The following is a 19004-nucleotide window of genomic DNA, read 5'->3' as shown; positions in this document are numbered from 1 at the left end:
GTTTAATTTAGTTTATCTTTATAAAATCAACATTTTTAATTAGTGACACCGATTTGACATTATTACGATCTAATTAACATAATCGTTAAAATACAGATAAACCTAAAATCAAATATTGTAAATAAATTATTATGCTAGATCCAAATTATGAATACTGAATTTCTAATAGCCTATTAGAAATGTATATATAAGTTGACAAATCAAATATCTATCTTATTTTTTTGTTCACACTCATCTTTCTATTCATTAGATTAAGACAAATATCAATATCTAAAAAGATGATTAAAAAAATTAATGAATTTCATTGTCATGATTTTATATGAATAAAAATATAGATATAAAAAAAAGAAGATAGGTTGATAATTATTTTTTCATATATATTTTTACGTAATAGTAATTTTCATATTAGGATTAATTGCTTAATCTTAATTGTAATTTATATTTCAGTACTTATTACTTTTGTAAGTGCCAGAACAATCCTTATTATAATTTACTTTTCAATCTTCTTTTGGTTAAATTTTTTTTATTTATATAATTAAAGTGATAAAGAAGTATTTGTTTAATAATTGAAAGTCATATTACATATGTAGGGTTATTCGTTATATAATAAAATCGAACTATTCAATTGAACAATTTAGATTGAACTATATCGTTTAGATATTCATATTTTTTTTTATTGAATTTAACAAAAGCCGAAATATCAATTTGGATTTTATATTGCTTTTGGTTATTAAATTAAGAACCAAATAGTCTAAACAAACCAAATAACAATTATTAATTTACATACTTATTATTATTTTTAATGTGTAACTTTAGTTTCTTATGAATTTATTAGCATTGTCTATTTCATTTATATCAGAAGGCATGTCTCCGGAAAAGCCTAATATATATATATATATATAAATATATATATATATATATATATATATATATATATATATATATATATATATATATATATATATATATATATATATATATATATATATATATATTAAAGCTCATTGAGTTTAGTGATACTAACCATTAGTGTCTTTAGGTTTTTGCCACAATTTTTTAGCCTCTTTGACCCTTTTAGTCTTTACAGTCAAAATTTTTATATTTTCGCATAGAAAACATAAAAAACGTCCCTGGGTGAAACCCGAGATTTCCTCACAATTAATATAAATTACAATTTACAGTTACACAATATGCTTATATTTATTTTATTAGAGTTCACACACACACATACACACACACGCATATATATATATATATATATATATATATATATATATATATATATATATATATATATATATATATGGCTAGGTTAATATGTTTCTAACATTTATTGTGTGTTAGAATTCACCAATATGTATTTTAATAAAAAAATTAAATAATTATTTCATTAAATAAAAATAGATATTAAATGATTTCTATAATTGTATGTATATTAAATGATATCCGTAATTATAATTCTCTTTCTATGAAAACTAATTAAATTCGTCATTAATATCAGCAATAACATTCTTTCAGAATGAATTCGCGTCTAGGTTTTTATGTATGAGTTCGTTTTTTGTTTCAGGACTCACTCACTTAAAATACATTAAAGCTGCATGGAATATTAAGAACGAGAATATATTCTACTAAAATATACTCTTATTTTTCTAGATACGAATTTATTCTGAAAGAATGTTATTGTTGACATTAATGAAGAATGTAATTAGTTTCCATAAAAAGGAATTATAAGTATAGAGATAATCTAATATGTATATAATTTTTACTAAATTCTTATTATTGCATTCTACCACACAATAGATGTGAGAACCATTTGAACCTCCCTCTCTCTCTCTATCTGTATATATATATATATATATATATATATATATATATATATATATATATATATATATATATATATATATTGGATTTGTTTGGAGCATTTTATGCACCTTTTTAGCATGTTCAATACATTTTCTTGTATTGCATTTCAATAATAAACCGTGCATTTTACTTGATTTCAGGACGAAGTTTGGTACACTTGATTTCCACATTTTTATGTCATTTTAAATAGTTATAGAGGCTGGAGGTGATTTGGAATGGGAAAAAGGGCCCATAGTAGATTTTTCAGAATTTTAGGAGCGGAAACAAAGAAATTGAGTTTTCGACACAAAAGGCCTCACATGGGTTGTGTGAGTTTGTGCTTCAAAATGCACAAGGGCCATGTCTTGCCTGACACATATCGTGTCAACAAAGCATAATTTTATACAAGCTCGTGTTAATGCATATTTTGGCTATCTTTTAGCAGTTAACATTGAATCCGAATTGGAAGAAGGCAATTATATTTGAAGCCACACGGGGTCGTCTCATGTAAGCATATTTGACACGGGGTCATGTCAAACGCTTAACTGCCTTTTAGCAGTTTTCTTTTATGACCTATTTCGAGATTTTTGGCCATTCTAGACATTATCTCTCATTCCAGGCGACCAAGAAGTGATTTTTGAAGGAGGTTTTAGCTATTAACTTTGAAAAGATTAGTTGGAAACATTTTAATTCATCTTTGTAAACCACTTTAGTACTTTAATTCCATTTCTAGACTGGTTGATTTTGTTCTATTCATGTATGGCTAGAACCATAGGTTTTCCAATTATAATTGACTTCTCGTTTGTGGTTTAATCATATGAATTGATGTTTATGTTTAATTTCTATCTAGTAAATTCGATTTTGTTTCAACAAAGAGTTTGATTTTACTTTTTATTCTTATTGGCCATTTGAATTATGATTAGATATTTCAATTTATCTAATAATTTGGTTAATAAGAAGTGTTAGAGTGTAACGTCCCAATTTACAACCAATTTTTCATTATTAAATTAGGTAAAAACAATGTTTTCATAAAACCAAGTCAAGAAAAACCATAAGTATCAGAATACAGTCACCCTAAAATCAGAGTACCACAATAATACGAAATCACAAAAAACTACCGATCAGTGTGTACAGTCAAGCTTTCACATTCCTATGATCATCTGAAGTACCCGAAACATAATTAAATCCACAAATGTGAGCACGTAGTTGAATGAGTCCCAAAAAATATCACATAAAACACAACATAAAAAAATATGGGTTATCAACAACCCTGGGATTATCGGCAGTCCTATAGGCTCACAACATCCCTATGGGTTATCAGCAGCACTATAAGTTATCTGTAACCCTACCGACTATCAGCAGTCCTGGAGCAATCAACAACTCAACAAATACATATAGCAACAATCAACAAATAAGACTCAACTAGTCTAGCATGTACACCACTATGATATAGTTAATATAGTGATAATACTTAGCTCGTAAATAGCAGACTAATACAACACCTCTCCGATAGTGAACACTGGTACTAAGAATCACATAGTCATCAATATAGAAGTACTCTCAGTATACACCCTAAAGTCCTCAAGTTGACCAAAAATCAATTTGGTATAAAAGTAAAAGGTCAAAGTCCACATTCAAAGTCAACAGTCAACAGTAAAAGTCATCCCCAACTGACCTCCACGTCGTGGTCACCGTCAGGCCACTTTGTGCGACTACATGACAAAACAGTCATGGTGAAACCATCCACCACATCATCTCTAATAACCTGCCTTGTCGTGGGAACTGGTCTCCTACAAATTAATGGATTAAGCTCTTTACCCTTAGCCGCATGAGCTACAAATATCATATCTGAATCTTCCCGTGGTCTTGATGGATAAAGTTTACAATTTTATCATTAAGACATCCCAATAAGCCAGGATCTCAAATCTTAATCTCTTAATGGTTGCATCCATTGTATAGAAACCAAACTAAGTCATAAAAGTCTCATTTCTTACCACCACCGTGGTCCAAAAGTCAAATAAGGAACATAAAGGTTCTAGATCTCACTCTAACTCCAAGAACAAGAAGATATGGACCAAAAAAGCTCATAAATGACCTAGAACTAGATCTAGGGATCTAATGAGCAAGGTGGAGATTTTATACCTCCAAAAGACCATAAATATGATGAAGATGCAAGATCTAAGCTGGAACCAAGCACACAAGCACCAAAATGGACTCCTTCTTCTTTAAACATTTACAAAAATCGCTTTACACAATCAAAACACACATATGGAGGCTAAGGTTTGGAAGAGTATGATATCAGAGGGTGGATGCTTCCAAATGAGGCAACCCTAGTAGTTAGTCCCCTTAAATAGGGTATAAAACCAGAGATCTAGGGTTTTCCACCAAAATGGCCGCCACATCGTATCAAAGGCTTTGCCACGTTGTGGCTCTTCGTGGCTTCGCATTATTAATCAGACGATTCAACATTGTGGGGCCTCATCCACCACGTCGTGGCCCATCCCAAAATCCTAAAAAATTATATTAACATAAATTAAACTTGGGAATAGCATTATCTCAAAATGGATGTAATATAGAGCTTTCTAACACTTACAAGTACCAACTTGGATATAATTGGATGAATGTCATTTCATAATTGAATCACTTTAATGTAACGCCCCATTTTTACAACAATTTTTTTTTTCAGTTTTAATAAGGTAAAATTCCCAATTTATTTATCCATTATTTAAGAAAAAATATTTATTCACAATTACATTTATTAATGTGAGAGTATTATAGGAACGCAAAATCTTCAAAGTTGCTGATGAGTGTATACAGTCCCGCCTTTGCCTTTTCGCAATCACTGATGATACCTGAAACAATAAATAATTGGTTAATCATAAAGCTTAGTGAGTTTTCCCCAAAATACCACCATATAAACAGATCACATATACAGTCAAACATGTCCGGTTACCCCAGGCCCAGTCAACCTCTGGGTCCAGTCATCCTCGGGATAGAATACACGATGTTGGAATGCCAATATACAACAAATCCAATCAGCCATCGAGGCTGGAATACTATAACACCAGTGTTTCCAGGTTAAGCATTAAAATGATGATATAATATTTAGGGTCAACAAATGTAACTTATTTTGAGGTAATAAAGAGGAATTACTTGACTAGTATGTGCATTATACTTATTTATAAGATATAAAAAAATTAAGAATGAAAATAAGCGTCAAAAATAAAATAATAGATAAACCTAATATCTACGAAGAAAGTTGTAGTGGTCGTGACAAGGATTCAGGAGATATAAAGAACGTCGAAATCCAAGTTATAACGAAGAAGTTACGATCTGTTGAAGTTTTGCGACAAAACCGGCACGACGCTGGTGATGTAAAAGTGAGTTTACGATAAAGTGCTTTTTAGCTTTAGCGATCTAAATGAAAGTCATAGCACACGTTAAACCAAGAGCGTGCATAAAAAGAAACTTCCAAATGTGACTTCGTATGAGGAAGTTATGAATTTTCTAAGATTTTACATAACAGTGTGCAGCCCGGGGTTCGAATTTTTGATTGAGCGGTTTTTAGCTGACACAACCTAAACGAGAATCGTAGATCTTGTCAATAGGAGCTCAACGATAAAAAGACAGCCGAAAACAGACGCCGGATGACAAAGTTATGAATTTTTAACGGACTTTTCCTGTGCCTACATGTTAAAAATGTAACTTTAAAAATAAATTCAAAATTAGCTGACGGAGTCTAAATGAAAGTTGTAGAGTACATTCCCACCTACGCGTGGATATGTATAACGTCAAAAACGGAGCTCATTTGTGAAAGTTACGAATTTTAGAATACGAAAATGGAAATTGCGAGGCTGCCCCAGAACGCTCCATGTAGAAGGAAAGAACGCCTTGCGTTCTTGCATACTTGGTCCAGAGTCAGCCATGTCTCTCCATTCGATGAGTGACATGTACTTGTACGAAAGTGCAGCGTAAGCGGGTACGCCCTATACATCGAGGAACGCCCAACGTACCTCTGCAGGTACGCCTTGCATAACCGAGGCTTCGAACCTATTAATAGAGGTGCGAGGGTAGCCTTATTCTTCACACCTTAAATCCTTTCTTTCTTTCTCTACTCTCGCTCTAAACCTCCCAAGCACCCCCAAGCCTAGGAAACTTCCCTAGCAATAGAAGAAAGCCTCGGGTCCCCTGAAGGCTCCGAGAAAAAGAGCTTTTAGGCTCGGAAAGTTCTGCCCCCGTAGAGCCCGGTTTCCAGCAAACCTCTCGATTTCGTCGAAGGAAATCATATTGTTAAGAAGCGAAGCGTTGTTCAAGTTGGAATCACCACTTTATCAGGTGAGTGCATAGTCACTTTCATCTTATACATAGTTATGAAGTATTTTATATAAATTATGTGCTAAGTGTGCATATTATCTGTTGACCTGAGATCTATGCTGGATGAAAGATTTAAACTTTTTTTTTTATGAATTAAGTTGTATATGTATTTAATGTTTACAAATATGTTGGGGTAAAACATGGGTAAATGAAATAGTCGACGTGTGATGAAATAAAACAATGAAAGGCCTCAATGTTTACGATGATCTAGTCATCCAGCGGAGTATAGAGGACGACCATAAACTATTCTAGACAGTCTAGTGGAACACTAGTAGGCTCGCAACCTGTAAGTGTTTATTTGAACTACGTGTTCACCAGATGTACTCCATCCCCCCATCGGTGCCTTGTTTGACATGTATTCTTGAGGAATCCCCTAAGCAATGTTGTCCATCTCGATGAAAAATCCTTAGGCTAGGTCACTTATAATAAATGCTTTAGGGATGTAAAGTGAGGATAACAGGAATAGGTAATTGGGTTGAATGATTTGATGAAAATAATAAACTTATTTATTGTGGCTTGAAAACCCTATGAGCTCACCAGGCTCCCCAACCTGACTGTGACAACCCAAAATTTTCTATTCTGTACAACCCTTCACTTCAATAGAAGTCAAAACAATTTCTGCTAATTTTCAAGCTTTTTGGAATAAGTTTGAATATTTTAGGATTAGCACTTTAGGAGATATCAGGAGAGAGGATGCCCTAGAGTTTATTGTGCATCAATAAAGTTCCAAAAACTCCAAGAGTTTGGAGTTTACGGCCCAAATGGCATTTGGACTGTAAACCTTAATGACTATATATATGACACTTAGCCATTTTTCACACTTTTTCACCATTTCAAGATAGAACTCAAATCCTCTCAAGTAGCTTCCGAATTTCCTTTCTTGATCTTCATCTTGTAAGTGTTTCTAGCCCTAATAAGTTGATATCTACCTTAATCTAGTGATCTAACATGATTTCATCCATGAAATCATTCCATATATGTAGATCTTCAAGTGTTCTTAGTTTCACCAAGAACACACACTAGTGTTCTTGGACTTTTAGCACCTTCTCAATCTTCTACCTAGTAAGTACTTCTATCCTAGAGTACTATAAAGCTAGTTAGACTTCTAAACATCAAGAAAACACCCAAGAAACCAAGGATCAAAGGTGTTTACGGTCCAAGATGCTCTTGAACCGTAAACCCTAAAAAGGGTTCCAAAGTGTGCCCTAGTCCCTTCTAAGCCTTGGAAACTAGCCTAGACCCCTTCCTTGATGTGCTTAGGACTTGAAAACATCAAAAGACCATAAACCATATGGGTTTACGACCGTAAACACATGGAGAAGTGGTCCATGGGCCGTAAACTCCATATAGGAGTGAATTGATGACACAAACACTTCCATAGGCTTATACTTCAAGTAGAAATGCTTCTAAGGACTTGTAGAGCTTCAAAACAACCCATGGTAAAAGAATCATGAGTTTACGGCCATAAACTCAATGAGTTATGGTCACAAAAACCGTAAACTCAAATGAAGGGTTCCCTTGAACCCTAAACTCAATAGCAATGTCCTACAACCCTTAAATGCAATCCTTAGGACTTACAACACTTAAATCAAGTGTTTTACATGTCTTAGGATGTCTTAACTTGGTTAATTAGTTGTTTAATGACTAACTGAATACATATATGTGTTATTATATGTTAATTAGGATCCTTGTGTGTGCTAAAGTCTTCACTTGACACTTAGCATCCTATACAGTCCGTTCATCCAAACCACTCAATACAGGTGAGTTCATACCCCTTAATTAACCTTTTAAATGTTTCTAAATGTTTATAAATGCTTTATGGGGGGAATACAAGTTGAATCATGCTAGGTTTTATATCAATCACATGTGATTAATAACTAGCATGCAAATGGATTTACTATACGTTAACTGTTTTACCAAACATATTTCTTCAAATGACTTTCTTAAAAAATTTTATCTGTTTAAAACTCTTTATTAAACTGTCTTACATACTGTATGTTTCCTTTTAAACTCTGTTACAACTGTGTTTCAAACAAAGGTTTTCCTTATACTTAAACTGTCTTATCAAACAAAATACTTTCAAAGGTTTTACAAAACTTCTTTTATGCTTTTATATTGTCAAATGCATGCCTAGATATGTATAGTTATATAAATAATGTTTAAAGGACTTAGGATGGTTAGCTCGCTTTATTTCCTTTTCCTCGTTGGGATGTGGCCTTAGGGCATCGGTTGCTCGTCCGAATGTCGTCTAAATATTAGTTATATATCATGTATATATATATATATATATAGACATAAAAGTTTCCCTCAGTCAGTTCAGTACCTTTGGGTAGCAAAGGCATACTTTCGGTTATACATGTACATTACTAGTAACCATAATAGGTATAGTTAGGAGATACTACTTACCATTCCAAGTACAAGGAATCACACAAGAGTCAGTTCATTCATGAGTCTATACTAATACATTACATGTTACATGAATACGTTTACATAGATACACTTACATGAATACGTTTACATAGATACGCTTACATGAACACGCTTACATGAATACGTTTACATAGATACGCTTACAATACATGATAACAGAACAGACATAACAAGGTGCTATAGCATGGAACAATTTCAGGATCTAACTATACCAATAAATCACTAATGCATTGTGATAGTTATATTGGGTATACATGATCATAGTAATGTGGATGTTCGCGGCTTGCAATCATTGCAGGGGTCGCGTGTGGTTCCCAAAATCTCTTGACAGGGGAGCGTTTAGTATGGGATCTAGCCATCACATTATGCCTTAACCCTCCATTAAGGAAAAATTAGTACAATAGTAGTCACTTATTACAAATACTACAGTACTTACACTGTATATACGACAAATACAAAACGATGTAAAACTCCAGTTAATATATTATTAATACCTTTACTATGTGTCATATTCACATAATCGATGAGGTAGATTAGATTTGAATAATAATAGTCATATAGTCGGGTCTTGGTAGAAGACTACTTTTTATACTAGTAGGAAATATGGGATTTTTCTTGGGTTCTCAAACGTTTAAAATTACTTACAAACATTTTCACACTTATACAAACTTTCCTCCAAATGTTTACAAGTCTTTATTTTACAGTTTTACAAATCAAAGACACATAAATACTCATGAATTACCCAGCTTTTTGGATGATACTCTCTTTCAAAATAACTTGTATTCTCAAGTCACAAATAGACAGGTACGATGACCAAGTTTTGTGAAGACGGAGTAGTCGAGACTCGTCTTTTATTTTGAACATTCATTATGTTGTTTATGATATGAAAGAACACACATGTATTTAAAATTATACTATTAATCCAATGGATGATGTTGTTGCTTGTTTACTACTTTACATTGTTGTGATACATTACATGTCGTCCTCCGCCCCAAAACGTTTCTGCCGTTCTCGGTTTTGGGGCGTGACACTGACCCACTCAGTTTCTTGTATTACAGGTAGTGACACAAGAGTATAGATGTGATGATCTGATGAGAGATTATGGATTATAAGCTAGTAGAAATAAATAGAATGTTGTAAGGCCTATGTTGTTTTTGGTTTATGATTTTGATTTGTATTGAAAATGACATCCCGAGTTTTGTAATGTAATAAAAATAGATTTCTTCGGAAATGCTTGATAAATTCTTACTCGTATTTTTGGGAATGAATTCCGCAACATATTTCTTTAAAAAGTATACTCTGATTTTCAAATAAAGCATAAAACAAATCGGTCTTTTTTGGTCGTGAAATTAGGGATGTCATAGTTGGTATCCGAGCATTAGTTTAAGCGAACTAGGAATTTGTAGGGCGAACTAGGAATTTGTAGGATTTCTAGACTTAAACTTAGAATGTTAAGCGATGATTGTGATATGAGTGTCTGCTGTATTTTAGACACGAGCACTAATTTATTTTAAGAAAGATGCCTAAAATGCTTTTATGTGCTAAATGATTTATGTTTGCCTTATATGCTATTATTTGTTCAGATCTATGGTCTATTGCCGACCGGATCTGGAAACCTTACATGTTCAGGATTCTAAGCGTTCGAATACGATATTAGAACTAGCATGTAACGTTTCGAAATGATAAGGGGGGGGGGGGGTTAAAACATCTATCATAAATAAATATATAGATTTACCTACTTTGGTGTATAGATTAACATGGTGAGAACCCAAAGTGGACTCGGAAATGCAAATGGGAACAGGAATTAGCAGCCTCAACCCCAAGGGATTGAGCAAGTGTCGATAGTAGAAGCTGCACTTGAGCCAGTCACAATGGTTGGAGTAAAAACCATGATTCGTGGTATGATGGTCGAACAGAGGGAAGAGATGAGACAAATGTTGATGAGTAATAGGGATGAACCTTTGATGCCTGTTGAGCAACCATAAATGAATAACGGACAGTCAGAAGAAGGGAGCTATAGTAGGACCGTTAGTCAAGCTGAATCGCCAGTGGTTAGGAGGAACAACCAAGATAAAGGTGTCGAGAGGAACAAATGCAAGTATATGGACTTCATAACTTGCAAGCCATCGAATTTCACTAGGAAAGAAGATCCATTTGGAGTTAAGGACTGGATCTCGGAGATGGAGTTGGCCTTCATAACATGTGGTTGCAAGGGTAAGCTACAAACCACATATGCAGCACGTCAGTTCAGAGGTGGAGCTGTTTGCTGGTGGAACACTTTGGGGAAGACCGTAAGCCCCAATGAGCCACTACAACTGACATGGGCAGAGTTTTTGGTACACTTTAAGCGCAAGTACTGCTCGGCTCAAAATAGGCTTGAGCTAGGGAACCAATTCTTGACGTTAAAGAAGGGAAGCATGTCTATTGATGAATACACCAATGCCTTCACTGAAAAAATGTAGGTTTCTTTGTGCATCGCCCCAGACAAGCTGAAGAAAATTTACAAGTACAAAAAAAGGACTTCCATGGGAGTATGCCATGTCAATATGTCAGGCACCTACTCTTGAGGCGGCTATTTGGGCTGCCAAGTCTGTTGAAGAAATGATCAAGGGAAGAGCCGCCAACAAGGTTGAGGTTGGTGGAAAGAGGAAGTTTGGGGGATCTGCAAGGTCCAACAAGAAGAGAGAGTCTAGTTCAAGGAATCTGGAGGAGGAGGAAGAAACAAAGAGAAGTGGTGTGAGAAGTGTAAAATGAAACACTTCGGGAAATGTAGTGAGGAGGTGACTTGCAACAAATGTGGAAGGACAGGGCACTACGCCAACGAGTGCACATCCAAGAAGAAGGTGTGCTATTGATGCAACGAAGAAGGGGAAATTTTGAAAGTATGCCCGAAGAAGAAAGAGGTAACGAAGCCTAATGTCCCGCCGAAGCCGAAGGTGAGAGCTTTCAGATGACTCTGGAAGCCGCAAAGGATGCAACAAATGTCGCTTCAGGTACCTTTCTTGTAAATGGATTGCCTGCCAATATACTGTTTGATTCGGGGGCAAACTACTCATTTGTGTCGCACAAATTTGGTGAAAGACTAGCATTGCCTGTAGATAAATTTTATAATGCTCTAGCTGTATAAGTTGCCAGTGGGAAATTAATACCTGTTAGCGATTGCATTAAGAACATCGTCATTGACTTGAATGGAAACGAATTCCACAAGGAGCCGTTACCCATTGAGTTGAATGGTTTCGACATCGTACTATGAATATATTGGCTTAGCACCAATGATGCCGAGATACTATGCAAGAAGAAGATGGTAAGAGTAAACCCACCTGGACGAGAGTCATTTATGGTGTACAGGGATAAACACAAAGTAAATTCTGAAATCATTTCCCTGATGAAAGCCAAAAAATGCTTGTCTAAAGGATGCATATCATACTTGGCATTTGTGTAGATGCTAAGAAGGAGATGCAAGGAATACCAGTGGTGTGTGACTATCCAGAAGTCTTTCCCCAAGATCTTCCTGGATTGCCCCCAGATAAACAAGTAGAGTTTTGAATGGACTTGTTGCCAGGATCAACACCAATAACGAAAGCACCATACCGATTATCACCGACAGAGATGAAGGAGCTTATGATGCAAATTCAGGAGTTGTTGGACAACGATTTCATTAGACCTATTTCATCACCCTGGGGAGCTCTGGTGTTATTCATAAAGAAGAAAGATGGAAGCATGAGGATGAGTATAGAATATAGAGATCTGAACAAGGCAACAGTAAAGAACAAGTACCCATTGCCAAGGATTGATGACATGTTCGATCAGCTGCAAGGTTCGAACTATTTCTCAAAGACTGATCTCAGGTCAGGATACCATCATCTGAAGGCGAGAGAGCAAGATATTGTGAAAACCGCATTCAGAACGAGATACAGGCACTATGAGTTTGTAGTTATGTCATTTGGACTAACCAATGCTCCAAAAACATTCATGGATTTGATGAACAGGGTTTGTAAACCATTCCTTGATAAATCCGTGATAATGTTCATAGATGACATTCTAGTTTACTCAAAGAGCCAGCATGAGCATGTCAAGCATCTATGATAAGTGTTAGAAGTTCTAAAGAAGGAGAAGATGTATGCAAATTTCTCCAAATGTGATTTTTGGAATAGAGAAGTCCAATTATTGGGTTATGTGGTCAACCAAGAAGGAATAATGGTTTATCCAACAAAGATTGAAGCTTTGATGAAGTGGGAACGACCAAAAAGTCCCACGGAGATTCAAAACTTTTTGGGATTAGTTGGATATTACCGAATATTTATCCAAGGTTTTTCTTCGATAGCTGCTCCATTAACAGCTTTGACCCATAAAGGAGCTACATATCCATTGTGTGAGAAACATGAAGAAGCATTCGAGAAGTTAAAGAAGAAATTGTGTGAAGCACCAATCTTTTCTTTACCTGATATACATTGTTAGCCTCGAAACACGGAAGTTATAATTTTCTCCCCCTTAGGATGATTTCGTCCCGGAATCATGCATCAACAAGTAAACATATGTGGATAGCGACTCATCATGTTACTCTCTGTTTCCTAGGTAAGGTTTGGCCCATTTGTATGTTTCCTTTGCACAAGCACTAATTCGACCATTGTAACGCCCATATTTCGAGGTTAAGCATTGATGCGATGATGTAATAGTCTAAGTCAATCGTTATAACCTATTTTAAAGTAATAAAGATGAATTAATTGAATATTATGTGAATTATGTGTTTTTATGTGATTATATACTTGTTCGTAAATATATAATAAAAATAAGCGTAAAAAATAAAGCATTAGATAAACCCGATATCTGTGAAGAAAGTTGTATTGGTCGTGACAAGGATTTTGGACATATAAAGAACGCCGAAATCCGAGTTATAACGAAGAAGTTATGACCTGTCGTAGTTTTGCGACAGAACCGACACAACATTGCATGACGAAAAAGTGAGTTTACGATAAAGTGCTTTTTAGCCTTAGAGATCTAAACGAAAGTCGTAGTGTTTGTTAAACCGAGAGTGTGCATAAAAAGAACGCCCAAATCTGAATTCGTATGAGGAAGTTATGATTTTTCCAAGTTTCGGATTAACAATACACAACCCAGAGTTTGAATAGCATATCAAATGGTTTTCGGCCGACACAACGTAAACGAGAATGGAAGGTCTCGTTAATAGTAGTTCAACGGCAAAAAGGCAGACAAAAACGGACGTCGGATGATGAAGTTATGAATTTTTAACGGACATTTCCTGTCCCAGCTTGTTAAAAATATAACTTTAAAAATAGGATCAAAATTAGCCGACAGAGTCTAAACGAAAGTTGTAGAGTACGGTCCCACCTACACATGAATATAAAGAACGGCGAAAATGGAGTTTGTGTGTGAAAGTTATGAATTTTAGAAGTCAAGATGGGAAATTACAAGACTGGGTGCGAGGCTACGCCTCGCGTTGCCCGAAGGACGCCTCACGTCCGAGCACACCCTGCGTACGAAGGCCATACACTGCATGGTCTCCTTTCCTTCATTGGTCCGAAATGAGCCACGAGACAACTAGGGTTAGTGTTCCACACTAAACCCATTAAGGACTTCATCCATTAAGTCCAATATTGCATTAAGTTAATTGTAGGGGCATTATTAAGTATTTTTAAAAAAAAGTTTAATTATCATCTTTAACACGGGTCCCGACCAACTCCAAACTAGGGTTTCTTGACATTAGGGTTTTCTAAACCCTAATTAGGGTTTCCAACTCCTAACGTTCGATGATTAGCTAATTAAATAATTATATATTTAACAAATCGGGCACCACCCATTGCCACCTTGGGCAGTGGTGGTCGGCAGCGATCCGCGGCAAGAGCCACCCGCATACGGCGGCGGTTCGAGTGATATTTCCAAAAATCCAAACACACATACAAGTTCTTACATCATTCACACACATTAGCACCAAAAGAATATCAAAATGTCCAATATAGCCACTAAGATGGTGGCAGACGGCGGCAACCACCACCGTGGTGGGTTTTTCTTTGATTTTTCCGGCCAAGAATGTCCATACAACATCTCCTTATTAAAAACATGCACACATACCAATATACACACACAGCCACCGACACATGGTGGCTGGTGGTGGTAGAAAAAGCAGAAATGGCGGCAGCCACCATGGTTGGCTGCCATGGTGGTCTTCTTGTTCTTCAGAAAACAACACACACCAAACATACTGAAACACGTACACACACCAGCAAAAACACCCACCACACAGTTTCACTTCAGTCTTGGAGGAGGAGGACGATGGAGGGGCGACGAAAGGAATGGCAGAATGAAGTAGCGGCAGCGGCGGCGCCGACAATACGAGCGACGTAACGTAAGCTGAGGCGTAGAACAAAAGAAACAGGGAAGAATGTGTGCGACTCAACTGCTAACAACAACAACAACGACCACAAACCTCGATACCAATCTCCTTGACCGACATGACGCCGGGCTCACAGATCTTGTCTTCGCCGACAATAGGGACAACAGCGGTTGCTCGGCTCGATTGGTGGGTCATGAAGACGATAAGAAGGTGGCCGCGGCGGAAGTTGGAGGGTTGATAAGGTGGCGGTTGGTGATGTTATGGTTAGGGTTTTGAGAAGGTGATAACATGAGGCCAAGAGGAGGGCGATGGGTTTTAACCCGTCTCCAATTATTAAACTTAATGTGATTTAACACTTTCAGTCCCCCATCCCCCTTCTTTTCAAATTAAGTCCACTAATTACCCAAACAACCCTTGCTTCACAAAATCCTTTACATTCCAAGTCCTAGTGTTACAATATAGACCCCAAAATGTGGAATTTATATCATTTAACTCCTTATCGCTAACACTGATAAATTATTACGGATTTAGGACTAAAATAAAATTAAATATAAAATACATCTCGAGGCTTTAGGGCTTATTATTTATTTATGTATTTTTATTTATTTTAATTTAAACGAAATGTTACATTTAACAAGACAATCAAACATAAAGTTCAAATCTTTAGAATTCTGATTTCTTTTACAACTCATTATTTCATAGTTGTCTTTTTATATATTGCAAAAAAATCCCCTTGCTTTGTGACCACTTTGTACCTTCTACAAAAAACATAAGTAATTGTATCGTGTCTCTGAGGATAAACCTTGCTTCCTTGTATTACGTTTTAGTACATGTTAGCAGTTGTAACACCTGCAAATTCGGGCTACACATAATAAGTAATAATTATTATTAGCAAGTAGAAGCTCTGCCGGTGCAATTTCCAGAGTTTTGTCTAGGAAATCTCTGTAAGTTAAATTACACTCATCCTTATTTCAATGTAATTTATATTTATAAGTCATAGTCATTATTATGAACCTATAAATAAGATTTGTCAGTAATTCCATGTCGTTATACTGATTGATCTACTTACGAGAGAGGTGTGTAGAATGGTCACGTTGGCTTGGTTGTTGAATTTTAGAAAAGTTATCATGCCGAAATGATCCTGCCTCCCAATTGTCGCGCCTGCCTAGTCCTTACTTGATAGATCCTGATTTATACATTAGGATTAGTGAGAAATTTAGACTATAATTATTATAGTCACTATAATTACAAAACTAGACTAAAGCTTAGTACTTTTTGCGTCTAGGTCTTTTCAAAGTATGAAGCATAGCACTACCGAAATCATCAGTCACTTTTATCAAGTGAGTGCTAGTTACTTTCAAACTTACACATAGATACAAGTATTCTAATTGCTTAAATGTTACGTGCGCTGTCTTTATGTGTTTAATATGTACATGCAACATGATATAGTTATGACTTGGTTAAACTGTCTATACTTTATCATACTTTATAATATGATTGGGTAGTGAAGGTGTGGCATCCCCAAAATCACGGCCAGAAAAGACCGGTTTGTTTATGCTTTGTAAAAATCAAAGTACTTCTTTTAATGAAAGTGTTGCAGAATTTGTTCCCAGAAAAACACGATAAATACGTTATTAAAACATTTTCGAAGAAATGTATTTTATTCACCTTAAAATGTTTGGGATGTCATCGTTAATACAGAAACATAAGCATAAACAGAACTTACATTTGTTTACACTAGTGATCTACATCTCTTTAAATCTCTCAGTGTAAAGTGACTTCATATCAACACCTGTGATATAAATAAACTGAATGGGTCAGGTTGGGAAACCTGGTGAGTACATAGGGTTTTCAGCCCACAATAATATAATTTTTATGTTAAACAATCAAACAATCCACCCAATTACCCATCCCCATTATCTTCTTTACTCTTAAGGATTTAACCTAAGAGTCATCTATCCTGCATTCGTTTATTCTGAAGTCCCTTACTTCCAGGGGTATAGGACTGGCACTAAATCCATAGCTGCCAATGTTCGTTCGTAAAGCACTAATTCCATAGCTACTATAGTCTACTCATCGGGTACTAAATCCATAGCTACCAGTGTTCATCTAGTAGGTGCTAAGTCCATAGCTACCAATTCCTAACAGGTACTAAATCCATAGCTACCAGCGTCCAACTAATAGGTACTAAGTCCATAGCTACCAATTCCTAACAGGTACTAAATCCATAGCTACCAACGTCTAACAGGTACTAAGTCCATAGCTACCAATTCCTAACAGGTACTAAATCCATAGCTACCAACGTCTAACAGGTACTAAGTCCATATCTACCAGTGTTCGTCCCATAGGCACTAAGTCTATAGCTGCCAATGTATACTCACATCATCTTCTATCTCTCATCATTCGTCTACCCATCTCATACCCAACATATTCGTATATATAAAATACGTATACAGTTTAAATCCTTTAAAACATGTATAAAACGTTCATCCAGCATAGACAACAAGTATTCAGATAATATGCACACATAGCACATAGTTTATATAAAATACTTCATATCTATGTGTAAGATGATAGGGGACTATGCACTCGCCTGAGTAGGTGGCGACTCAGCACTCGAACAGCGCTTCGATACTCTCAAAACGATTTTCCTTCGATAAAACCTAGTACCAATACCACTAGGGTTTAGTCTAACGATAACCGCGACAAATTAATTAGTCTGACTATTATTAAGCGTTAATAACACTCAATATAACTCATAATAATAGCTCAAATAATTATTTTAAGCACCTAATAACATTCCTATAATTATTTGAAAGCTATATTAAAAATTGCGTAAGCGTAGCACACTTACAGCGAATTTTATCGAAAACCGGAACTTAATTGGAGCAGCATTTCGAAACCGAAAGGCTCTTTTTCTCGGGACTCCGGGAGCCTTGGGGCTTCCCTCGGGAGCTAAGGGGTTTAACTAGGGCTTATGGGGGTTTAGATGAGCTAGAGAGAGAAAATAGTGAGAGAAAGAAGTGGATTTGGAGTGAAGAACAATGGCAGCCTCGCACATCTATTTATAGGGCCAGGCTTCGGTCATTACGCTAGGCGTACCGAGGGTACACTGGGCGTACTCCTCGGATAAGACCACCAGCTCAGACCCAGCTGTCTTGCACTCAATCGGATGGATCAGATCGGACCTACGCGGGGCGTAACCTCTTCGGACGCGGGGCATACTGCGAAGCGACGTGTCGTAAATCCGAAGCGAAGCGTGATCAGCAAGCGACGGCCCTGATTGAGCCACATCATCACCCTCGCAACAGATTTCGCAAATTCACTTTCCGACTTCTGAAAATCATAACTTTCGCATCTGAGGGTACACTGGGCGTACTCCTCGGATAAGACCACCAACTCGGACCTAGCTGTCTTGCACTCCATCGGATGGATCAGATCGGACCTACGCGGGGCGTAACCTCTTCGGACGCGGGGCATACTGCGAAGCGACGTGTCCTAAATCCGAAGCGAAGCGTGATCAGCAAGCGACGACCCTGATTGAGCCACGTCATCACCCTCGCAACAGATTTCGCAAATTCACTTTCCGACTTCTAAAAATCATAACTTTCGCATACGAGCTCCGTTTTCGAAGTTCTTTATATCCACGCGAAGGTGGTAACGTACTCTACAACTTTCGTTTAGACTCCATTGGCTAATTTTGAATCGATTTTAAATTTTATATTATTAACAAGTCGGGATAGGATTGGTCCGTTAAATCCTCATAACTTCTTCATCCGACATCCGTTTTCGCCCATCTTTTTCTCGTTACGCTACTTTTAACGAGATATTCGATTCTCGTTTAGGTCGTGTCAGCTAAAAACCGCTCAATCTAATATTCGAATTTCGGGTTGTACACTGCTAGTCCGAAACTTCGAAAAATCATAACTTCTTCATACGAAGTCAGATTTGGGCGTTCTTTTTATCGATGTTCTTAGTTTAACATATTCTACGACTTTCGTTT

This window comes from Lactuca sativa, chromosome 6 (genome assembly GCF_002870075.4).
Source record: "Lactuca sativa cultivar Salinas chromosome 6, Lsat_Salinas_v11, whole genome shotgun sequence".
NCBI classification, from domain to species: domain Eukaryota; kingdom Viridiplantae; phylum Streptophyta; class Magnoliopsida; order Asterales; family Asteraceae; genus Lactuca; species Lactuca sativa.
The sequence above is the reverse complement of the archived record's forward strand: the minus strand, read 5'-3'. Positions refer to the sequence as shown.